Raw genomic sequence first — 25,972 nt, 5'->3', positions numbered from 1 at the left:
GAAACTTCTCGGTAATACATTAACAGAAAGATGTCTATCACAAGCTTAACCACAATCTTAGACCTGTATATTTAACAGGATGTGTCTCCTTGGTTACTTAACCCCCTTAAAGCATTCAAGCAGCTAAACAAAGGTAAAAGCGTTCCTTATTGTTTTAACAGTCTAAATGATTAAAGAGGGGACTAGCTTATTCCCTTGTTTCTTCTTCTTTCCCATCATTACATTGACAGTAACATTTATTATAATCAAGGTCGTTTTTATACATTCCACACATGGTACACTGGTCACAGGTGCATTGGTAACAATGATGCCTAAGTTCTTGACACAAATCATTCTCACATTCTTTACAAGACTCACACTTTATTTTCTTTTAAGGAGGGCCCATTCCTTCCGAAAAGATGGTAAAATGCAAGTAATGTGGGACCATAACTCTCTTCAGCATATTTCATTCATACCTCTTTTCACCATTGCACAACCACATGGGCTGTAAATACTTAGTTCTAAGTTGCGGGGTGTTTGTTTGGTTTTGTGTTGGTTTTGTTGTTTTGTTTTGAGTTTTTCTTTGTTTTTTCCTCTTATGGAATATATGAATTTCAGGTGCAACAGAATACCACATTTATTCAGAAATAAGACAACTTTTGCTTTAAGAAGAATAATGCATTTATCTTGGAAAATGGTAACTTTAACGCCCTAAGGTTTACAGGTAGTTCTTCCTGTTTTCCCCATATCCCCCATGCCCCAGCTTTGAATGGGAATAGATTTCAGAGTGCACTGAGTATTTTGAAAAGCAGGTTACTAAAGAGTGATTTGAAATACTCCAGCATGCCCTTTATGAAGCTCTGTGAATCTTTATATTCCCATAGCTGCTCTTCTGCACATTGTGACACACAAGGTGTTGTTGAGAATTTTGGTATGGGTAATTTGCAAATGGAAATTCGAGATTTAGATGAAGAATGCATATTTCTCCATAGAATAGTAAATAAATTCTTGAGGATTTTTATTTATTTATATGCTATTTTCCCTAGACGTAATGGTAGAACTGTGTTCAGTACAGATGCAGTAAACTGAAATACATCAAAGCTGAACAGAATAAGAAGCAAAAGTCTAGAAATATTATTAGGCACCTGAAGGTGAAGAAAGAATAAGAAATAACAGGAATTAAATATGAAGCATGAGGGCATTAAAAAATTAAAAATGCGCTGTATCTTCCACTGCCAACCAACCTAGTCAATTCAGTATCGATGTGCAGGATGCTACTGTACAAGCTCACAGTCAAGAAAGGGATATTCTGCATCAAAGGTAAGTTTCTGTATTTTTTCTTTTTCAGAGGAGTGATTAGTGGGAGACCTAGATATTGGATGTTCAGCCATGAGGGAAAGTTACTTCTTTCAACAAGGCACTTTGCCAGCACTGACTTGTCTGGAGCAGTGCTCATTTTAAAGTAATTAAGGCTAGTTCAGAAAAGCAGTCTTCCATTTTTGCAGTTGCTCATTGGAACTGCCAGGGGTTGAGTTTCTTGCGGAGAAGGTGATAAAAGATGAGAAGCGCAAGTGACGTAGTGTTGTCTGGTGACATACGCACATTAAAACCCAAGGAACTGTTCTGCGGGGAAAAGCAGCATTTACACACCTCTGATCAATCTGGAACAGGAAGGTGATTATTGTTAGGAGAAAGGGTGCCACCACATGTAGAGCTGGCAAGAAAACTTAGAGAAGGAGGCTATTTTAAAATTGAAATTGTCAAGTGGAGGAAAGAACTATGCTTGAAAGTTTGAAATCTCCCAGTAGAAAGTTACTAGCATTTTCAGTACAGCAGGACATTTTAGGAGGAAAAAAGATTTCATCAAGAACCTGATTTCCTTTTCATTGTTAAAAAAGGTTCACAAGAAATGCGTACCCAGCTACAGGTTAGGTTTAGTTTAACATCCCTGAGTATCTACCACTTCATGATTGTCCCATGAGAAAGGGGGGGGGGGGGGGGGAAGAAAGGAAAAGAAAAAGTGGAGCAGGTCAATCAAGTGTTACTAAATTAAACTCTTATCCATCACCACTTCCCTACTCTCTCTGTTCCCTGATAACAGCAAAGATCCTTATATGCTTATAGCTGCTGTTCAGGACATTGTGACCTGAAATGTCCTATGGGAAGTTCAGATATAGATAAATTAAATATACAAATTAGAGATTACAATGAAGAATAGGCATTTCCAGTCCATAAATTCTAGATAATCTTTTATATTTCCCTTCTAAAAATCTATTTATGCGCCATTTTCCCCACACATAATGATAGAACTGTGTTTCATCCAGATGCAGACCGTATCTCAGGGAAAACTGACTCTCTCTTGGGCTTGGGAAAGCACAGTAGGCAGCAAGAAGGTCTGAATAGAAGCTTTGTTTCTCCAGCATAATCCTTCTGACTAGAACTTACTAATACTGTAACTCCACTCTGTAGTTTTCCCAAGAAAAAATTCTGTCCAATGTCTTCAGTTTTCTTTTTTTATCACACAAGACACATGATGTGTATGAATGGCTTGTTCTCACTGAGGGCTATGTCACCCTTTGAAGAAAGGGAAAAGCAGAGCCCTCTGCAAAGACAACACTTCATCTTCCCTTCTTCCCTTTTGTAGCCACAGAGTCTGTTCAGGGCAAGAACCACACTTCAAAATACGCTGGTTACAGGGGAGAGAAAGCTGTAGCTTTACATATCTGAAAATTTGAAGGTCACATACCACTGTCAAAAGAAGCCAGGAACATAAACAGGACACAGAGACGAATTAAAAATGAACTCTCTTGGACCAGAGTCAATTGCTTAGGGTTTACTACAGCTCCATGGCCCAACTCAAAAAGCACAAGCAAGGGACTCTTCTAAAGCCAGAGGGCATGGCAGAATGAGGTGGGAACAGCTTCATTTCTGTTCTGACTGAATCACTTAGAGTTGCCTTTACTGACAAAAGTAAACTGTAAGTCACACTGAATCTGCATTTAAAGGGCATTTGGTCTTTTGGTTGAGCTCACTATGGGAGAAGATACAGATATATTAATCTCAAAGCTGTAGCCAACCTGAGGTCCCACCATATCTTTTCCATAACAGCTGAATCTAGCTACTCCAGGTACCCAGAACAGAGGAGGAATTGATACCAAGTTCCTGACAGAATTTCATCAGGTCTGCTGTTAGCTTGATTGGGAAAATGATGATGCAAATTGATGATGCATTGACAAACTATTTTTGGCCTTCATTTGCTAAAACTTGGTTTCCTCATCTAAATGAAAGCAATATTATTTGGTACTAACACAGAATTCAAAGCATTCTACAATGGAGGAAAAATTAATTTTTCTGTTTCTTCTCTAACTCAATAAAAATAATACTGCCCAGACTTGGCTAAAGAGATTTTGAAGTGCTCAACTTCAAATGCTAGCTGAATTCACACCCAGAGATTTTCAAGTATTCTTTATCTTTCCAAACGTAACCTTAAAGTCCAGCTCTCTCAAACTCCAGGAGAGGAAAGGAAATGGAGAGGAGAGGGAGAGGGAGAGGGAGAGGGAGGGGAGAGGAGAGGAGAGGAGGGGAGAGGAGAGGAGAGGAGAGGAGAGGAGAGGAGAGGAGAGGAGAGGAGAGGAGAGGAGAGGAGAGGAGAGGAGAGGAGAGAAAGTATCCTACAAAAAGGTATTGTGGTCATCAGAACTTTCCAACAACGTAAAGTGCAAGGTCCTTATAGGCTCCCTTCAGATACTGGAAGGCTGCTATGAGGTCTCCACGCAGCCTTCTCTTCTCCAGGCTGAACAGCCCCAACATTCTCAGCCTATCTTCATACAGGAGGTGCTCCAGTCCTCTGATCATCCTCATGGCCCTCCCCTCGACTTGTTCCAACAGTTCCATGTCCTTTTTATGTTGAGGACACCAGAACTGTACACAGTACTCCCAGGTGAGGTCTCACAAGAGCAGAGTAGAGGGGCAGGATCACCTCCTTCAACCTGCTGGTCACGCTCCTTTTGATGCAGCCCAGGATACGGTTGGCTTTCTGGGCTGCGAGCGCACACTGAAGCCGGCTCATGTTAAGTTTCTCACTGACCAACACCCCCAAGTCCTTCTCCGCAGGGCTGCTCTGAATCTCTTCTCTGCCCAACCTGTAGCTGTGCCTGGGATTGCTCTGACCCAGGTGTAGGACCTTGCACTTGGCATGGTTAAACTTCATGAGGCTGGCATCTGCCTACCTCACAAGCGTGTCAAGGTCACTCTGGATGGCATTCCTTCTCTCCAGAATCACAGAAACCTTTTGTTTATTATTCTTCAGAAGAGCACCTTTCTGCTTTAAGAGCTTTGTGCTTTAGCCCAGAAGATTAAATCCAGGACAAATTACATTAATACCTAGCTGACAATGAGCAGATACTTCTCTGCTCTTTCACTGGTTAAAAAAAAAAAAAAAAGAAAAAGAAAAAAACGAGAACAAACAAAAAGTCAGCATCTGAGTGCCACTAACAGCTACATGTAAACTAGCTGAAGCAGCACTTCTCAAAGGTCAAAATGTTCCAAATGGCTCAAATCAAAGCTGAAGGGTACAATACTGTACACATCGATTTCATTTTCAAACACAGTCATTCAGAGAGATGAATATCTCTGGATAAGCTAGCAGCTTAGAGCTAGGTGATTCCTAGCACCCTGCTCTGTATGGGCATCCTTCCTGCCTGTTGTGGCAGAGGGAGAACCAGTGGGGCACATCCACTCATCAAGAAAACCCCCCTCTTGCATGTAAAATTGCTGGGGTGTTCAAACAGCATGACTGCGTTTTCAGCTGCTTTATGTGTGGCAGCTCCTACTCCAGTTCCTAAGAACCACCTTGGGGTGGGGTGTGTGATACAGGTCACTCTCTTCACAGTAGTTGCTGGGTCTGTACCAGGACATCCGAAATGGATGGACAGTTTCGGAAAATGCTGAGTGCCTTTCTGGTTCCCCTTGTGTGACAAGGGATTTCTGTAGAAATCCTAGCAGAGGAAGAGCCAAGGGACCAAGGAAGCTAAAGCTGTAGGAACTGAAGGTTTTGATAATTCAGCAAACAAAGCACACTCCTAACACTGCTATTTCTTTTTTTATGTCTTTAGTTCACATGGCCTAAGAAAATACCTCTCTTTAAACAAAGACATTTACAAATTACCCTGTGAGCTTAACTAGTTCCCCTAATAATATCTTTTTGTGTATTACTTGAAGAGGACCACCTATGCCACTGACACCAGCGACTAAATACTCGCTCCCCCTGTGGTAGCACATCAAGGAACCAGGGCCACTGCTGACTTACTGTTTGGCATTATTCAAACCTGACTGCCACTACAGTGCCTGCTGCAGCAGCTGTACAGACTAAATCAGGAGGTTTTTCTCATTGATTTTGGTGATTTTCCAGCAGATGTTTGGAGTTCTTTTCTGATAAAATAGGATTTTGTCAGCACAAAGCAAGGCCCTGAGGTACAAAAATGACTGGAGAGAGTAACAGGGCTGGTTATGAGAGTAATGGGAGGGTGATCAGGAACACTCAGTCAAATAAAGGCAAAAAGTCCTTATAACAGGGAAAAGCTGGAGGAACCAAGTCAGATATCACCATACTGAAGTCAAGAAACGTTGCTGAAGCCAAGAAATAAAGCTGTAATGACACAAAGAGATTAGAAGGGGAGCTAATCAATGAAAAGAGAAGAGACATAAAAAAACTTCTTCAAATGTGACAGTTTTCCAAATGAAGTTTCAAGTAAGCATTAAAGAAATTAAAGCCCCAAACCCAGCACTTTGCTGAAAAGAAACATGGGTATTTTACTAGGTCTGGTAAAGGATTAAAGTACCACTCAGGAGAATAAAACAGGAAAGGAGATGAAGGAATGTAATTTGCAAACACTGGGATGAAGTTACCAGTCTTCCATGTAAATAAAGAGTAGGTTGATTTCAAAAGGCATTCTGTCTGAGTAACAGCCATGAGGCCATGTTCAGTGTATTCTACCTCTGTTGATTTATTTTGGGGATGGAGGAGCAGGGATGGGGAATAAAAGCACTGTGATACTTGATTATAAAGAGCAAGTGGTTTGTCAGTTGTGACAAACCCCAGGAGTACATATTCATGGAGATCAATGCCTTCTCCTCTGCAGCAGTGTAATACATCCCTCTGCATTTGGCAACAGTCCCCATGTGCAGGCACAATTCCTGAACTCAGTTCAAGCTACACGTGAAAACAAATTCAGCACATCAAGGAAGACTCCCCTATATTCTTTGACACTAAAGCTCCCCACCTTGCAGGATCCTGTTTGGAATAAAGCACAGTGTAGGAGTATGATATTTTGAATAAACCTTCTTTTCTCCAGATTCTGCAGTATGATAATATAAACCAGATTCAAGAGCAAACAAATATCCTGCAACTCAGTGCAGTTTTTAACATTTATTTGTCGAATACAAAGCATTACAAACAAAAACATCATTCAGAGATGTATTATTACAGAAGGTTCTTAATTTTTGTGACATATCTTCAAGATTACCCAAGCCCAGGCAGTGCATATAAAAGGAACCTGACATAAAGGAGTTTCCAGTAGACTGACTTAAGTTAGTTTTGAATGACAGACTGGAGTATAGTTAAATGCAAATAACGCTCACAAGTATTCTCAAGATGTAAAGTGAAAACTGCAAGCCTCTGGATGGCACAAAGTAATTCTGTTGCAATCTGTTTTTGCAAAAGGTGCCCTCAATTTGTGAAGTATTACTGGAAATGCTTGCATTTATAGGTTAATATAAAACCCAGGTGCCTAATGAGAGTGTAATGACAACTCTTCTACCACAGATACTATTGCTGTTGGCCCCTCTCTGCAGATCTCAGCTGTAGACATGTTATTTCATCTCTTCTCCTGGTGGGAAGTTAGGCCTAAATTCCAACCCTAGTTTTATACACCCTGTCCTGTATCTGAGCGGTGTCACTATGGTGCCGAGGCTAACTAGCAAAACAGCCATTCCCAACATGATATACAATAAAGGGACTAACTCCTGCTGCAAGATAGTCGAACATTGTCACATCCCAAACCACAGGAAAAGCAGGAATGAAAGGCACTCATTCAGGCCATCAATTCTGGTTCTTCTAAGTCAGTAGTGGTGTCGAAGGTCTCATAGAACATGCTCTACTAAATATGCTCTATTGATGACTGACAGAAAAGTTAATATTGTGGAGTTAGCCATGGTGGAAAAACAAACTCTCATGCAGGCCTTCCTCAGGAGGAGCAGGGGAAAACAGGATAAGAAAGCTCCTGTGTCAACATAACATCAGAGGGGTTGTTTACAAACCATAGCTGAGGGCAAGACAGTCTCCACTTAGGGAAAAATTAATCTAATTTACTGCCAAATAAAACAGATTTTGATGGTGAGAAGCCAAGGCAGACACTGAAGCAGCACCTTTCCTCCTGCTTGCCAGGCCCAGCACTGTCTTTCTCCCAGACTCCTCCAGCCTTGCTGAGTGTACAGGGGGCTCGGGAGCACTGTACCAGTTTCTCTCAGCTTCTCTGTCATTCCCACAGTTTTCCCTGCTCCAGTGAGGATTTCCTGCAGCTGCAGCAGATACATCCCAGTGCTGGGATCATCTGGAGCATGGCTGTGTCAGGATATACACCTGAAGTGGGCATTTTGAGCAGAACTGGCTGCTGGAGCTGCTGCCCCGCTACAGGCTTCAGGGTTATTCATGTTAAAACCTGCACTGCTGTCTCAACCAACAACAAAGTGCCTGTGTTTTTACACTTAGAAAACTTTGGGACATAATGTAGTGAGTTCAGGCAAGGAAAATGAAGATGGCTAAGGGATGGGAACATCTCCTGTATGAGGACAAACTGGGAGAGCTACCCCACCTCAGACTGGAGAATAGAGAGCTGAGGAGATCTTACCAATAAGTACCTGATGGAGAAGATAACAATGATAGAGACAGATTCTTCTTAGTGGTGCTCAGCAAAAAGACTGAGGTCCTTAGCTCTTGTCTGTTCTTCTCCTGAGCAGACAACAGCCAGTGGGAACAGCTGAAGAGGCACAGATGATTACTTGTTGCTATCAGCATACTTATATTGTTTTATTTTAAAATATACCCTGTGATTATGCAAAGGGTTTAAAAGGTCAAAGCCAACTCAGGACAGCTAAGGCTATCTGTGCTAAGATAAATGCTTATTTGTTATTAGCAGAGATCATTTCTCTTTGGAAGAGCAACCGCATCAAACAGTGAAGTGATCTGAAAGTGTTGTTTAGATGGGTGCATTTCAACCTCCAACCTCTGAGTTAATTATATGCTTCTCCTCCTAATCAATGGGCACAAACAGGATTTCTTTGATACAATTCCAGTGACCTCAGACATCTATTTTGAAAAGTTTTGAATAGATGCAGAGAGACCTACATTTCTGTCTTTAAGAGATAGAAAATTGCAGTCATTAATGTTACTTGAGATTGCATTCAACCATGGACAACTTTGCGCAAATTATGATGGTTTTGAAAAGCCTCAATATTTTTATCACAGCTCTCATAAAGTTCAATGTCCTCCTGAAAGCTCAAGACTAGGAGACTAGGAAGTTAGGAAGTCTAAGGCCCAGTTAGAATTAAACTTGGCTAGGGATGTTAAGGATAACAGGAAGGGATTCTATAGATACATAACAAATAAAAAACAGACAAGGGAGAACTTAGGCCCCCTCAGGAAGCTCTCAGGAGAACTGGCTACACAGGATTTGGAAAAGGCTGAGTTCTTAATGACTTCTTTGCCTTGGTCTTCACTTGCAAAGGCTCTGACCAAACCACCCAAGTCTTGGAAGCAGATGGAGGGACTGTGAGAATGAAGACCTTGAGCCCACTGTAGGAGGGGATCTGGTTTGAGATCGTCTTAAGAACCTGAACGTACACAAGTCCATGGGACCTGAATAAATCCATCTGCAGGTCTTGAAGGAGCTGGCGAATGAAGTTTCTAAGCCACTGTCCATCATATTTGAAAAATCATGGCAGTCAGGTGAAGTTCCCAATGACTGGAAAAAAGAGAAATATAACCCCCATTTTCAAGAAAGGGAAAATGGATGACCTGGGGAATTACAGACCAGTCAATCTCACCTCTGTGCCTGGCAAAACCTTGTAGCAGATTCTGCTGGAGGGCATGCTAAGGCACATGAAAAACAACAAGGTGCTTGGTGACAGCCAGCATGGCTTCACTAAGGGGAAATCCTGCCTGACCAATTTGGTGGCCTTCTATGATGGGGCTACGGAACTGATGGACAGGGGTAGAGCAGCTGATGTCATCTACCTGGACTTGTGCAAAGCATTCGACACTGTCTCACATGACATCCTTGTCTCTAAATTGGAGAGACATCAATTTCATGGATGGACCACTCAGTGGATAAAGAACTGGCTGGATGGCTACACGCAAAGAGTTGTGGTCAATGGCTCAATGTCCAGCTGGAGACCAGTAACAAGTGGTGTCCCTCAGGGATCGGTGTTGGGACCGGCTTTGTTCAACATCTTTGTTGGTGACATGGACAGTGGGATTGAGTGCGCCCTCAGCAAGTTCACTGATGACACCAAGCTGTGTGGTTCGGTTGATATGCTGGAGGGAAGGAATGCCATCCAGAGGGACCTTGACATGCTTGTGAGGTGGGCTGATGCCAACCTCATGAAGTTTAAGCATGCCACGTGCAAGGTCCTACACCTGGGTTGGAGCAATCCCAGGCACAGGTACAGGTTGGGCAGAGAAGAGATTGAGAGCAGCTTGCAGAGAAGGACTTGGGGGTGTCAGTCGATGAGAAAATGAACATGAGCCGGCAGTGTGTGCTTGCAGCCCAGAAAGCCAACTGTATCCTGGGCTACATCAAAAGGAGCGTGACCAGCAGGTCGAAGGAGGTGATCGTGCCCCTCTAATCTGCTCTCATGAGACCTCACTTGGGGTATTGTGTACAGTTCTAGTGTCCTCAACACAAAAAAAGACAAGGAACTGTTGGCACAAGTCCAAGGGAGGGCCATGAGGATGATCAGAGGACTGGAGCACCTCCTGTATGAAGAGAGGCTGAGAAAGCTGGGGCTGTTCATCCTGGAGAAGAGAACGCTGTGGGGGGAGGGACTCTTCATTAGGGAGTATTTGTCCTATCCTGTAGTGATAGGAGAAGGGGTAATGGGTTCAAACTTAAACAGGGGAAGTTTAGATTAGATAAAGGAAGAAGTTCTTTCCTGTGAGGGTGGTGAGGCACTGGAATGGGCTGCCCAGGGAAGTTGTGAACGCTCTGTCCCTGGCAGTGTTCAAGGCCAGGTTGGAAGGAGCCTTGGGTGACATGGGTTAGTGTGAGGTGTTCCTGCCCATGGCAGGGGGTTTGGAACTAGGTGATCTTAAGGTGTTTTCCAACTCAAATTATTCTATGATTCTATGGTTCTATCATACAGACTACTGTCAGCTTTCACTTAAACTGATGGGTTTGTTTTTTTTCAGGTTTCTTTTCCCCCAACATACCATTATGAAAATAATCTTGAAAATGACCATAAGACCTTTAGAAAATGGATATACCAAATGGTATATTTTGCATGCAGTGGGGGCTTAGACTCAAGCTTCAATGCTTAGGCTTTGTATTATTAAATACAGAACACAACTGAGCTTCTAGTAAAGATGAAATCTGGGGGGGGGGGGGGGGAGGGAAGGAAGAGCATGTGAAGCTGCTTTGCTCACTAATTTTTGTCAGTTTTTAGGAGGTTTGATGTAAATTCTAAGTCATAAGAATATTTTCATTATCTTTCTGTTTTCTTCATTAAGGCAATACTGATTTTTCTCAGGTACAAAAGTATTTTTACCTGCAGAAAAGCAAAACAAAGAAAGTTTTCTTCAAAATTGGTGATGGATTAAAAAAGAAAATTTCTCAAATTTCTTGGTTGCAACAGACATATTTGGCAGGAGACTAAGAAAAAATTGCATGAAAAAAATAAAAAAAAAATAATTTGAGCTCCTTCATACACAAGTACGTTCCAGGAAATTTGTCTGTGATAATCACAAAATTTGTCCTGTACAGCAGAGATGAAGGACACCCATTCTTCATCCTTTCTCTGTTTGCCTTGGCCCAAACTCTTGTCCTGGCTTTGGCTAGAGCTTTTTGGATGCAGCTGCTGCAACTAGCAATGGTTTCTTGTAAACTGACTAAACACTTGCTGAGGTTAATCACCATTCTCTGGTGGGGAATCACCATTCTGATGGGTTAATTACCATTCTCTGTGCCAGGTCAAGCAGGTGGTAACCTGTACTTTTTGGTGCAAACAAAATGACGAATGCAAAAAAATTTCTCTAACAGATACTCCATCTTTTATGAGGGCCCAATGGCCGACTGAAAATAATGTATATGTCTATATGTATATATGCATGGATGTGTATTTATATACACAATGCAAATGGCAAAATTTAATAATATATTGCCTCATAGGTGCTACTTCATGTCATCTAACAGTGTCTTATATTACCAGAAGCGCAGTACGGTTTTTAGTAGGATTTGTAGGGCACCTTGAGTCAATCAAATAATGCCTGAGTTTTTATTCTCTTTGTGGTCGTGGCTCTTGGGTAACTCCTGCTTCCCCATGGGGCACACCGCATTGCCCTCTGGCCTCTGGCATCCATGGCTGTTGCAGAATGGCTCCAAGAGCAAGGCCATGGATCCTTAGAGGCCTTATGCGAGCAAAGCAAAGTGTAGGCCTCACATGTAACTGGAAACCGGATGTGGGAGGAGAATGTAAAGGAAGCCGTGTAGAACTAACCAATGCTGTTGTGACTAGTAGGCGTAACTAATACCACGAGGATATAAGTGATGTGCGACACGAATAAAGTAGAAGCTTGCTTATCACCCATATTGGGTTGGCATGTCTTGCTTCTCCTCACCGTTGGCAAATGGCGCCCGAACAGGGACCCGGATAACAGGGACCTGGATAACAGGGACCCGGAGAACAGGGACCTGATAATAGGGACTAAAAGCCGGAACGGCGAGTGTGAGTGGCACTGGTGGCAGCGGCCGGGGAGCGCGGGCAGTGCTACTGCGGTGGTGTGTCTGACCCATGTGCTTGGACTGACCAAAAGGAGTCTGCCGCTGGGGCGAGCCAGGTACAGCTGCATCAGGAGGATGATCCAGTATCGGACGATCCGGAGACCGAGGTTACAGGACGATCCAGAAGAGGACGATCCAGAAAAAGGAACAGGCCGGCCGAAGAAAATGGACCAAGAGGTAGCCCCTGATTTATTACAGCGCTTTTTAGAAAAGTGGGGAATTAAGCCTGAGACTCTAAAGCAGCTAGCAGGTCTAGTGGCTGTAGGGAAAGCTAAGGGATTTTTTGCAGATCCTAATACAGTTTTTGAGGAGAGTGAGTGGCGAAAGTGTGGTGATGAACTATTTGACTCAATGCTTAATGATGATAAAACGGCAAAGAAACTCAGTAAGCCACGGAGAGAAGTAAGAAATTGTTTAAAAAGATACAAGGCGGAAAAGAAAATTGCCACTGTAGCAACAGAGAAACTAGGAACAGAGGTCTCCGGTCAGTTGAAGCTGGGGGAAGATTACAACTCATTTCCCCCAACTCGTGGGGCGCTCCCTGTGCTTGGAGCATGGGGTTTTTCCCCCCCTCCTTCTTCATCAGAAGGTGCAGTGGAGGAGGTGCAACTTTCTGCTCCCCTGCCACTGCAGTTGAGTTCCGAAAAGCAGAGGGATTCCAAAAGTAGGGATTTTGAAAAGGACAGAGAAAGTCTAATAGAAGCCGATAAAAGCAAGAGCCAAGTCTGCAGATGGCCACATACCGAACAAGAGACATCTGACAAGAAAGACATAGCTGCAAACAACAGAGACCCTGAGTTCAACCCAGGATCAGACCCCAAGTCCCCTGAATCCGAGCCAGATTTATATCCTCTGCTTCCAGACTCTCACTCTTCGTCTCCTGCATCGGTCTGCTCAGCTCATCAGCAACTACTCACTGGCCCTGGAGACGCTCAGCTGCAACAATTGACAAAAAAGCTTGAAGCCCTTGAGACTCGGATTGACACATCTCCATCGGCGCCTTCACCTTATCCTCCGTAAAACTCCTTCCTTAAAGAAGGCAAACAGGGGGAGGGGGTGGGAGAGGTATCAATGGGGGGCACAAATCCTGTGCGCTGCTGGCACGGGTTAATCAAAGATGCAATTATTACAGGTGAATTTTCTGCAATGGGCCTCTCTGCATATCCTGTGTTTACTACACAGCATGGGGGTTAAAGAGTGGGAAGCTTTCGATCTCAAAATAGTTAAGGAGGCCTGACAAGCAGTGACCATGTATGGGTTAAAATCCTCTTATACTCAAGCTGTATATGTTACGATTTTTTTTTTGCGATTGACAGGGGGAGCCCATACAGTTTCTCTGTGATACTCATGTACTAGAAGTTGGTAAATATAAGTATGTCCAGGTTTCTATCGACCTTTGGAGACCTTTATAGATATTGCTGGCCACTTCTTCCAACACAGGCTGGCCACCTGTGTCGGAATGAGTGTGCATTTTGGGCAGTATAAAAGCCCAAGCCTCATACGATGTGGGGGAGGCAGAGCCTCTGCGGGGACGCCCGCTAAGGATGAGCCTGCCACCTCGCACTGCAATGATGCTTCTCGGAGCTGGTTTGCTGTTAGTCTCCACAGGGTCCTTGTGCCACGCTCTGTACGTGGGACTGTGTAGTGGGAGTAATGATTGTCTTTTTGTGTTTCAAATATTGTACTTGTGTGGAGTATGCTTATGGGATCTCACACGTGTGTGTGTGTGTAGAGGGCAATCAGTGTTTTGTGTATTGTTGGGTTCATGTAAAAGTTTTTAAGGGGTAGCTGTTTAACATTTCAGGCATGAAAGAGTTAATGTAAAAGTGCGGCTGCCGGCAGGTATTTATGGTTGCTGCTGAAGCAGGCAGGCCGCTATAGCTGCTGCCGAGCAGGCCGGCTTTTGCAGGGATAAAAACAAAAAAAAGGAAAGGGGCAGGGGGGAAGAGCAATGATGCTGCAAATATGCAGTTTAACCTGTCTACTTCTCAGGAACTGATAACCTGGGGGAGGGGGTATATTTGTGTCCTCCTGCCTACAGGTCCATGGCGACTGCCTGCAAAGTTTGTCAAGCCTTGCCATGAGCTTGACAGAGGAATGGAAAAACCTGATGCCTCGGCTACAGGAGCTGACGGTGAATACCCCAAGCAGAATGAGATAGAGGAAGAGAAAAACTAATGATTGCAAAACATCACTTGGGGGCAACTGAAAAGTAACATCCTGAATATGTGTGCTTGTAAAGTAGCTACTATTAGAGGCTGTGATTTTGTGTATAAAACCACCTGTATTTACTATCCAGTTGCTAATAAGAAACTGCACCTTGTATTGTATAGATTTGTCACTTGTAAAAGAGATGTTAGAGTATGGAAATTTGCAGTAGCTGCTAGAAAATGCTAAGGCAGAAGCTAGAAAGATTTTAATACAATGGTAATCTTATAAAGCAGATGATGGAACAAACTAAGAGGGCGGGAGAATTCCACAGGTAAGAAATTTATTTGGCTAGTCCCTCACTACCACCAGCATCTTCAACATGCTGCTGCACCCTGTAATAGTTACTCTGCTAATGTAAATTTGTGTGTGCCTTGCTGTAGTAGCGACTTGTTACTGGATATAAAACAAAAAGGGGGAGATGTGGAGACAGTGTTCTCACGGGAGAATGCATAATTGGTACATAAACTCTGAATAATCCTGAAAGATACAGCAAGGCCATGAGAGGCCCTAAGAAGCTTAAGCAAGCAAGATAAGAACCTGGAATTCACCGAGTTAATGAGAACTGTGGACTGCTGGCAAGCTTTCAAGGTTGAGTTCTCACACCTGTGTTTAACCAATTATGTTAGTCACTAAGGGTCTTCAAGACATGTATCCAATCATAATATGCCAAATCACTGTAAATGCTTCGGCTGGAGCCTTGGCTCGGTTAAACAAGCTAGGTTGCTGGCTTGCTAAGCAGACAAATCCTACATCGAAGGCAATTTCTGATTTGTTGTTTGATGTTGACTCTGTGAGACATGCAACACTGCAGAACAGAGCCGCTATAGACGTTTTCTTGTTGGCGCAGGGACATGGATGTGCAGAGTTTGATGGAATGTGTTGTATGAATCTTTCTGATCATTCTAATTTGATACATGCACAGCTGAAAACCCTGGCTCAGCTTACCCAGCAATTGCAAGTGAGCAATGACCTAGGGATAACTAAATGGTTGTCCTCATGGGGCATTACAGGTTGGCTTAAAACGCTGCTATTTGAAGGATTGCGCTTATGTATCATTGTTATTTTAATCATTGTAGTTGTTAGACGTGCTTATGGCTGTTTAATGAAACAAGTGAACAGAACGACCCACACTGTTTTGCTCACACAAAAGAAAAGAGGGGAAATTGTTGCAGAATGGCTCCAAGAGCAAGGCCATGGATCCTTAGAGGCCTTGTGCGAGCAAAGCAAAGTGTAGGCCTCACATGTAACTGGAAACTGGATGTGGGAGGAGAATGTAAAGGAAGCCGTTTAGAACCAACCAATGCTGTTGTGACTAGTAGGCGTAACTAACACCATGAGGATATAAGCGATGTGCAACACGAATAAAGTAGAAGCTTGCTTATCACCCATATTGGGTTGGGGTGTCTTGCTTCTCCTTGCCGTCGGCACATGGCTCCCAACAAGAGTGCCACCATATCCTGAAGGGATTGAGTTAGACGCATGTTTCTGGATCCCCATTAAAGGCCCTCCACCTGCAACTTTCCAACTCTTTCTCCAAATATTCTTCTTGAGAGCTAGAAAATGACATCTCAGTTTGTGTGGTCTTCTTTCCTTCTCAGTTCCCTGTCTCCATAAAGGCTGACGCCTGGGACCCAGGCATCACTTCAGCAAGAGATCAGCTTGGGATAATCTGAAACCCAATGCATTCTGGAGGCACTTCCATGTAAAGATAATACCATGCACTGGGCCAGATGCACGTGAATTGCAGGGGTTCCTCCATGGCTGTGTGCCAGACAATAGCAATAGAGAGGTAGAGAATAGAGGAACTGGTAGAGAATAGAGGAACCGGAGAGGAAAGTATTTTCCTCTGACCTCCTGTCTTCATAACAGCAGTTTTTGCCTCTTTTTGGTTCAACTCCAACATCAAATCCCATGAAAAAACTACCAAAACTGTATTTTCATAGCTAACTACTACAGGTTTGTAAGGGGATGTTTTAAGACACCCATAACCAAGTGAACAGTTGGCTGGGGAGGCAGCATCTTGTAGTTTCTTCTTTTTGATAAAATAACAATCTGATATGAAATATGGAAAATAACATTCTTGTCATGTTCTTTATTGATTTTTTTTTTTTTTAAAGTAATAATTTGGTAATACAAGAAATTTCAAGAGGAAGATTTTACTGAAAGTTCTCAGAAAAGTGATGGACATTTTATTTTTCTTTTCTCACAGGAATGACTGTAAGTATATTTTTAGGTTTTCCTTCCCAGTCTAAACAGATGCCATTCAAGCTTTACGAAGTCTTCAACAACTGTGAAAAAAAAGTTGTTCCCTTGCCCACGGTGGAAAGAAGTCTACAGAGAGTGGAAGCAAGGACACATAGCCTAGGAGAAATACAGAGAAGTTGTCTGAACAGCCAGTGACCAGGTTAGGAAAGCTAAAACCCTGACAGAATTACATCTAGCCAGGGATGTCAAGACCAAAAGAAAAGCTTTTGTAGGTACATCAGTGGTAAAAGGAAGATGAGGAAAAATGTGGGCCTTGTCCAGAAGGAAACGAGAGACCTGATTACCTAGCACATGGAGATGGCTGAGGTACTTGATGACATTTTTGCCTGTCTTCACCAGCAATTTCTCCAGAAACACCCCCAAGCTGCAGAAAGCAAAGGACAGAGAATGTCATGGGAGAATGAAGGGCCACCTGCTGTAGGAGACTGGTTTCAAGACCATCTAAGGAAACTGAAAGTGCACAAGTCCATGGGACCTGAGGACATGCATCAGCAGGTCCTGAGGGAATTGGTTGGATGAAGTGGCTGAGCCACTATCCATCATACTTGAGAAGTCGTGGGAGCATGATGAAGTTCCCAGTCACTGGAAAAGGGGAAATACAGCCCTCATTTTTAAAAAGCAAAAGAAGAAAGACCCAGGGAGCTACAGTCCAGTCAGTCTCACCTCAATGCTTGGCAAGATCATAGAGGAGATCCTCTCTGATGGAAACAGTGACAAGGCACATGGAAAAGAAGGAGGTGACTGGTGAGAGCTAACATGGCTTCACTAAGAGCAAATTGTGCCTGACAAATTTGGTGGCCTTCTATGATTGGATTACAACATAAGTGGATAAGGGATGTGCAGCTGATGTCATCTAACTGGACATGTGTAAACATAAAACTATGTCCTCCAAATAGATGAAATAAAGTAATGAAATTAGTATTCAAATGGAAGAAAATCTGTAATCTTAAATACTATAATCTAATTAAATAATGTAATCTAGTCATTATTCAGTTAAAGAAAAAAATATATTGAAAATCTTAATGGCCTACAGATTTCCTAAAAACCAAATACCAAAACTATGAATGTCAGAAAACATTCACACAAATATAGAAGACATTTCTTATAAAAAAATTAAAAGTACACAAACAGGAATGTAGCCAACTCATGTGTATTTAGCAACCCTTGTCAGAAGTTATTCAGCTTGTAATTTTGAGTTTCAGAAATTAAACATTTGTTCCATATGATTTAAATTGCCAGCCAACAGTGTATACGCCTTCTTGTAGTCATGTAATCTTATATACTTCATCAACCAATTAGGCAGCCAGTGACACATAGTGTCCTTTTCAGTATTTACAGTCTAAAACAAGAGTGTCCTTTGAGGCTTGCATGACTAAGCTTAAAAAAAATGTGTTAATTAGAAATTACCATTCAACCTAGTAAGTTAATTGTGCATTTTGATGCCTTTGACTATATCCTTAGTATTTTGTGTTCTACTTCAAGCTCACACTCTGAATACCCAGAGATACTTAAGAAACTTAAATTTCATTAAAAGGAAATGTCTTCAATCATTGTGATTGCAAAGGACAAGCTGAAAAGAAACCAAGAGAAACAAAGCAGCTGATAGAGTAGGTATACAAAACTCCACTGTTCCCTACTTTCTGACTCTATAGCACAACCCCTCACCCCTAACAGCAGTTCTGTTGTTTTGTTTTACCTTTTGCTAAAAGAATAACCCCAGATCAAAGTCAGGCAAAGAGAAATGGAGCACAGACTGAGAAGATATAGCAGTCAGTTTTCATTAGAGTAATATTTCTCGGCATAGAATGACTCTCATCATATAAACAAGACTAAGGCCTGGAAATACCAGATATTCCATTGAGTAAAAGAAGACTGAAGAAATTACTCAGTTATTTCAAGCTAATTGCTCAAATGCCTTTTTCAAGACTTCAGGGAAAACATCCCAGAGCACACTGGCTCAGTGGAGTAAGTAAGTTTATTTCTGACCATGCAGATATACTTATCTGGGTATACATGCAGAAAAATTCAACTGTATGAAACTTGAAGAAAACAACACAAAGGAGAGGCAACAGAGTCAGATTTCAAGCGCTTATTTCTTACTTTTACAGAAAGCTTTCACAAAAATAAAACAACCAAACCATGTCAAAAGTCAACAGTAGATGATATTGTAAGAAGATTACAAAGGTTTTTCTTAGACTTCAAAGTACATATTTTATAAGATGGAGAACTACTCAACTGTTTGCATTTACAGCTAAATTGTAAGTTATTCACCACAGTGTCTTAAGAAATATTTCACTGTCCTGAGCAGCTCCATTTTTTAGAGTGTGGATTAAATTCCTCTGCATGTAAATGTTTTGAAGAATCCTAAAGTCCAGTTATCAAAAGCAAGCTTCGTGGTACTGCCAGGATACTGCAGCCAGAAGCAGGTATCAGGCTTGTCATTCCAGCATAGGCAGGCCACTGCAGTAGGGCTTCTGGACTGCAGCTAACTGTACAACTGTAGTGTCACTCAGAATAGTGCATACTCTTTCTTTATAGTCACTCTTTCCTAATACTCACTCATTTTCTTCTCCATCTGTATATTCCACAATTTTCCTTTTATTTCCTTTGTTTAACTCATTTTTTTTTCTGCCCCATAAACATTATTTTGCTCAAACAATTCTAAAAAACAGTGATTGGTGGGCCTTTTCATGCACACTCAAGTGTGAAAAATGTCAACCCAATTTAATCCTGAAACAACTCTGAAGACCAAAATTGTTTCATATATCCTACTTTAGTTTCTCATCTTTGTTCTACTATGAGTTCTCGCTTATACAAAGACTATATTTGGCAACAGAAGTAATATAAGAATGCTACTATTATTTATTGAGTTTACTTCTGATCTTGTCTAAAAGAAAAGTAGGGCTGAGCCTAGTCTTACATCATCATGCCTCTTATTTATTTTCTCTTAAGATTACTTCAATGTGTTTAGTTTCAGTTTATAAACTCTGCCACTCACACTAACCCCAGAGCTAAATTTACTGTCTGGAGCTATAGTGAATCTTGCATGCATCTATGAATCTTTGTACATGTTGCAAATAAAAATGAGCAAACATTTTTAAGTCATAGTCAAGGAGAATTTAGCAGCCATGAAAGTTATGAGGTCTTCTGTTAGTGCTCTTGGCCAGTAAATAACAATATTCTGAGAAAGCCAGGAAGTCAATAAAGGATCCATATAAAGTGAAAACAACATGGTTTTATGGCAGATCTACTGCAAGAATAAAGTTGTAGCTTCTTTCATTTTTTTAAATATATAAAATGTATTTTAAAATATGCGAAAGTGAAACTTTGAAAAGGAGACTGGTCAATGTTACACATATCAAGTTGCATGATCTTCACAAGTCCTCCTCTACAACTGTTTGATAATAAGCAATTAATGATTGCCTGAAATTTATGAACAAAGTTCATAACTCTTATGCTACAAAGGTTCTTTTTAAAATCTTAATATGTGCTTCTGTGTGATTTTGTTTGAGACTTTAGGGTAGTATTTTAAATAAAGAGAATAATATAAATAACACAAAGTTATTAACCACCATTTAAGGCAAATTCCAGAACATCCTAAGGTGAAAACTGGCTATTTCAGAAGATGCAGAATTTTCACAGTTGGGTATAAAAAAAGTTCATCAGACTGTTCAAACCTACAGAGGATTAGATGGGGGTCTCAAATTCTACTGGACCAAAATAACAACTCAGGCAGCAAAGAACATATTTGGTGCATCTTACAGATGCATGGCACTTAAAATACTTTCATAACATACACATGATACTATATGAGTCAACTCTCTGTTTCTATCTGTTTTTAGGATGTGCCATGGTATAATAAACTATCTAGACAAAATCCTGACTCCAAGTTTAAAAAAAAAAAAGTCAGCAAATCGTTTCCTGATTTTATATCCTCTTTTATTTTTTCTTTGGATACTTCTTAAATTTCTAAATTTCCATCTTGTATTTAATTGTCAATGTCTTTAAAAAAGACATTCTGCTGTCACTCTAGCCACATTCTTTACTCTGAATGAACTCCACTGTTCTTATAAACTACAAGTTTATTTATTTTTTCACTCTTCACTCCCTTTTTCTTTTTTATATTGTTGTGGGCCTTTATACTCCAGTGATCTCCAGCATGGTATTTTAAAAAGTTCTCAAATTAATTGTGGAATCAATCAGCTTATTAATTTTGAGTTTCTGAGTTAAAACCCACTTTTAATTACATTAACTGTATTTTATAAGTCTGAAATAGCTAACCAGTTATTTCCCATCCAAACATGCTATGCACGTGGCTTTCAACAATTGTTGGAGGAATAGTGTGCTGTGTCTCTCTGAAGTCTCTCTGAAGACTTTTTTCCTATATTTCTGGGAAGATCTGATCTACTTCTTGAAGAAGAAGAGACTAAAAACAATGGCAAAGAAATGGGCAAGCAATGGAATACTCTCCATAATTGACCTTTTCATGCAAAGAGTGGGAAAGATTCCCCAAAAGCCATTCCTCATTTATGAAGGAAAGGTGCACACCTGTCAGGATGTGGACAGGATCAGTAACAAAGTAGTGCAGGTCTTCCTACACTATGGGAATCTGAAAAAAGTTGGCTCTGCTGAGGGGTAATGGACCTGACATCACCTATGTGTGGTTTGGACTGGCCAAGCTGGTGGTGGTTTTTCTCAATTTCAATATCTGCTCTAGGTCACTCCTGCACTGCATTAACGCATACACAGCAAAAGCACTGGTAATAGAGGGCAAGTTCTGTATTGTGTCTGACTTACTACTGACTTTCTACTTTTTTATGCTTTTTATCAAAATTAGAAAACCAGAGCCATTCAAAGCTGCAAGCCTTTCATATATATATATTCACACACACATATACTGGCTAAAAAAATGAGGGGAAAGATACAGCCTTGTTTAAATTGCAAGTGTATAGGCTCCAAAAATAGATAGATTTAATTAGTATAATAAAAGGCTTAAAACTGAATCTCTCCAAGCACTGGACAATGCACTGGCAGAAACTAACAGCATGGGGAGATACTTCAGCATCTTCTCATCTCCATTTCTATTTACTGGCTTATGTAGCTACAGCTACACTGACTACTCAAATTGTTTGGGGTTATTACCTTAGCTCAAAGTTTTCTTATACAAATTTATGTTACTTTAAAAATACTTCAAAGTAGCAGTCTAAAGGCAGCATTGCTTGAAGGAAAACGTACAGCATGTTGAGCTGTAATTCTGGCCCTCTTCCTGGCATATTACATAATACTGGACAATTTATTTTATCTTGCTACTCACTTTTCTTATTTTCAATACAGGTTGGCAAAATTCCATTTGAAGCCATGAGGGCTCATTAGTTGGTATGCGTACCAAGCTTTAAAACAAATAACATACTGATTGAATTAATCCTATATATTAGCATCACGAAATAAGATCAGGGGGCATATGTATTACAACTATAGTCACATGAGAAGTATAGGGAAAATAAACATCATGATTATTTTTTTCACTGTCCAACAGGTGGGTTAGTCTTGCTGCAGGCTGTGATAGTTCACTGTACACAGTGGTAGGGTACATAATTCAAATGCAGGTAATCAGGTTTGCAGTTGTAATTATGTTAATAATCAGCCTATTTTTTTTTTTTAATTTGGATTGTTTGGCATCAATAGAGAAAGAATTTATTTTTTATCTTTCAGAAAATAATGTTGCTGATGAGCACGAGCATACTCACATTGTACCTGACTAACCAGACAAGGTGCCCAATCACCCTGTTGCATCTCACATTAAAGTTGTCACTAATACAAGAAACACAGCTATGTATACCTTCACATCAGGAAGTACAGATGAGGATGTATGCTTACAAAGTAGAATTGCAGCTCTTTGAATATTAAGGTGGTAAAAATTTAACAAGAAGACAGCCACACACACACAAAAAAAGGCAGAACTCGAAATTTTAAGTCAAGATGGGGAGGAATTAATTTTGTTAAAAGCACAGTACACTTTAAACCATTTTTTGCCTTCACATAAGGATGGGATCCTCATTTCACATAGATATGCCACGGCTGAACTTTATTTCTTAAATATAAGGCAAATAAAGCCAGTCTCTAATAGCTGCTCAGAGTCCACTGTGACAGAATTTCACAGGTCTATACTAAAAAGAAATATGGTCAGCACAAGAGCTTCAGCTTGGGAGAAAACTCTTCCTCAGGGACTGGACTGAATAATAAAGTTTCACCTTATTTCACTAGGAACAAAAGAGGAATCCTTCTTCTAGTCAAGACAAATAGCTTTGTAAAAGTTATTTCTATTGCACATAGCATCTCATTGGAACAGTGGTTCTTCAGGAGCTTTCCCGCTCTCACTTTGTGGGGAGTGAATGCTGTGCACAGTTGGTCTGCACTTGCCTGTGAAGGGTACAGATTTCCTCCCTCAGACAAAGCAGATGAGATGATTAAACAGCCCTACAGGCAAAAAGACAGAAGAAGCTGAGAGAATAAGGAGATATACTTGTGAGGTAAAGACTGACAGGACAAAGTCTCAGAAGACAATTATCACTGTGCATTCCAAACATAATTCTGTTTGCAGCAAATTGGTTAATGCGAGCAATTAATTTATAACTATTTGCTCTTCTCCCTTTGACAGGCTTCCCGAAAGCTGCTATCATCTTTCATCTAAGAGCTCTGTCTGCCTGCTTAACTCAGTGTGGTGCAGTTTTCCAGGGTATTATGTATCTCACTCTTCCCTTGCACCACACTAGTGCTTCTATTGGCATCGGCGAATGGATTGAATTCAGTAATATCTATCTTCCAGTGAAGTTTCATTAACTTCAGAATGCTGCAACATTTTATTATTTTGTGAGTAACTGTTTTTGGTGAGTAACTCAAATATGTCTACGAATAGATTTTTGTCATTTTCTCATTTTATCACCTTCTCCAGTCTTTAAACAACATTTAAAAACTAAGATATAATTTTTGAAGCTTAGAGCAGACACCATTTGTTGCTTTGATCTGACATACATGTCTTGAGGTCTGTTTGTTGATGATACCACTGCATATATTTTGCAGGTTTGACCTGAAATCACATTCGTATCCTGCACCGAATGACTGAAAGGGCGTTCACACTGGCATCTGAGAAGTCAGATTTGATTTTTAGTTTCAGAAGGCAGAAATGCAAGAGGGAACAGGTAAGCTAGAAGCAAGTGGGCTAGAAAGGATTCAGAATTTGGTTGACATTTAGAAAAAAATGAAAAGGGGGCAGGGTGGCAGACATGAGAGGTCTAGGATGATGTGGCTTTTGGAATGGGAAACTCTAAACAAACTTCAGGGCCACAGAAACACAAAATTGTGGATCATGAGTTGACAAGAAACAGGAAAAGGGGAGTGGAACTGAAACAACAGAGATTCTAAGCCAGTTTCCCTTTCACCACTTTTCACACAGAGAAGCTGTGAGCTACCTTCTCCTCCATCCCAAGATATTTTTTTCTCAGTTACACAAGTCACCATCTTGACAGAAGTAAAACGGTTGGGCTTTGACCTATCCCTAACAACTGCTTACAACTAAAAGGTTCTCTTCTACTGCTTCTGATACTGTAAGTTATTAGTTACTACTCAAAAAAAAGAAGCAAGGTTCTATTGTGCTATTCACATTTAACAATCAGATCTGCTGGAAATAGCTTACAATTCATTTAAATAGCTGGATTTAATCATTAGTTGAAATAAGAGAATAAAAACTCTTTATCAGAAGTTAAGATAGATTTTAAATGTTATTTTGAATTTTCTTATCTGTTTTCATCACCTAGGAGGAACTTGTGTTCTGAAGAACAAATTTTCTGCAAGCCAGTTTTGGAATGACTGTAGAAACCACAATGTTAGTGTTTTGATACATTGGGGAATTCTGTTGCTACCTCTGCAACCAATCAAGTGTAAGTTTCTGTTTGCAAACACACCTTTAAAATACAGAAAATCTAAGCCATACAGATTTACCCATTTATCAATGGTATATTACTTTTAATGTTTGATACTTTTTTTTTCCTATGTATACAAAATTTGGGCCGTGTGTTCTTGTAGTTCAACAATAGCAACCAAGTTTATATTAGCAAATGTAGTGGTCACACTGAAATAAGCATGGCAGGTTGGGACAGTTATTCTCAGACAATAACATCAATTCCCCTGTAAAGCCAGTTTTTTATCTGAGTGACAGGAAAGTGTCACTCAGCAAGTGACACAGTAAGAAAAAGTTGTAAGCAATAAAAGCTTTACCTGACTTAATGATAAACAAGAGCATGATCCAGTGTCCTGAAGAACACAGGAGCTAAATCATCGTCAGATTTAGGACAAAAGTTACATATCACTAGACAGAGTAGCACCAGAAAAGCACATCTTAAAATATTAATTATATTGCAATGCTTGTTTCTCAATGATGGTGGAAACGAGTAAGTTAACTTTCCTTCATTTTGTACTCGGAAGTTAGGAAGTTACTAAGAGAGGGAGGCAACAAGAGGTATTTGTACCTACCACAGAATTCACCATGTACAAGCAAATGGTTCTAATGATCTTCAACTGCTTTGGTCAGAGGCTAGCGAAAGAACTAGCAACAGGGGAAAATCTGAGAGAATTCAACAGCTGCTTTGAATAGCGACTTATTATTGTGTGGTCCAGATGTAGAAGAGGAGTCAAAGACAAAAATGGATTAGAGGGAACAAGCCAGGAATGTTGTTGGCCAGAACTTGTCTGTACAAACATTGTATCAGTAGTCTGTGGATAAAGAAACCCAACCAAAAACAAACAAACAAAAAAACCCCAAGAAAACTCCAAACCTCCAAAAAAAATAACAAAGGAGTAATTAGCTAGGCCAAACTAGTTGTGTAAAGATTTCTCCTGCAGGAAAAGGCAGGAAGAACTTTCCTTACTTGGCTCAATAACAAGAATTTAACGGAGGAGGTATTGATATTTAACTGGCAACTAGTAAGAAGAGGGAAAAATAGAAAGATGCCTGCCTGACTTGAGGAAGCTGAGGATGCCAGCAGAAGTAGATCAAGATAAATTCAGAGTCCTGTCAAGATCAGGTATCTTACCAAAGTATACTACGTATAACCTTTAGTGTACCGCACAAGTTCTTCCACAACGGAAGAAACCTGTGCAGACTAATAAACCAGCCAGCTACATTTCACCAGGACTCCTTGTGCATGCCAGAGCACAGCAGCCTTGCGTGTTGCGCAGGACTAGGGCTTCCTAGATGAGGGAACTGTTGGGAGTATGCTCTAGGGACCTAGATCATAATGCCTGTCCTTACCTCCTTCCCAGAGCATGCCTAAGTCTCATACTGAAACTGAGAAAGAACACGGATTTGGGAACTAGGAGGCACTTCTGGATTTCTTGCTGTAGACAGAGACTCTACAGACACTAGGGTCTGTCTACAGGAAGCTTACCCAGTATCCATGTACATATCG

The sequence above is a fragment of the Pezoporus flaviventris genome, unplaced genomic scaffold (assembly GCF_033815535.1).
Source record: "Pezoporus flaviventris isolate CSIRO_AGI_PZ_B2104156 unplaced genomic scaffold, CSIRO_AGI_Pfla_v1 ptg000086l, whole genome shotgun sequence".
NCBI lineage: Eukaryota > Metazoa > Chordata > Aves > Psittaciformes > Psittacidae > Pezoporus > Pezoporus flaviventris.
Note: the sequence above shows the minus strand (reverse complement) of the source record.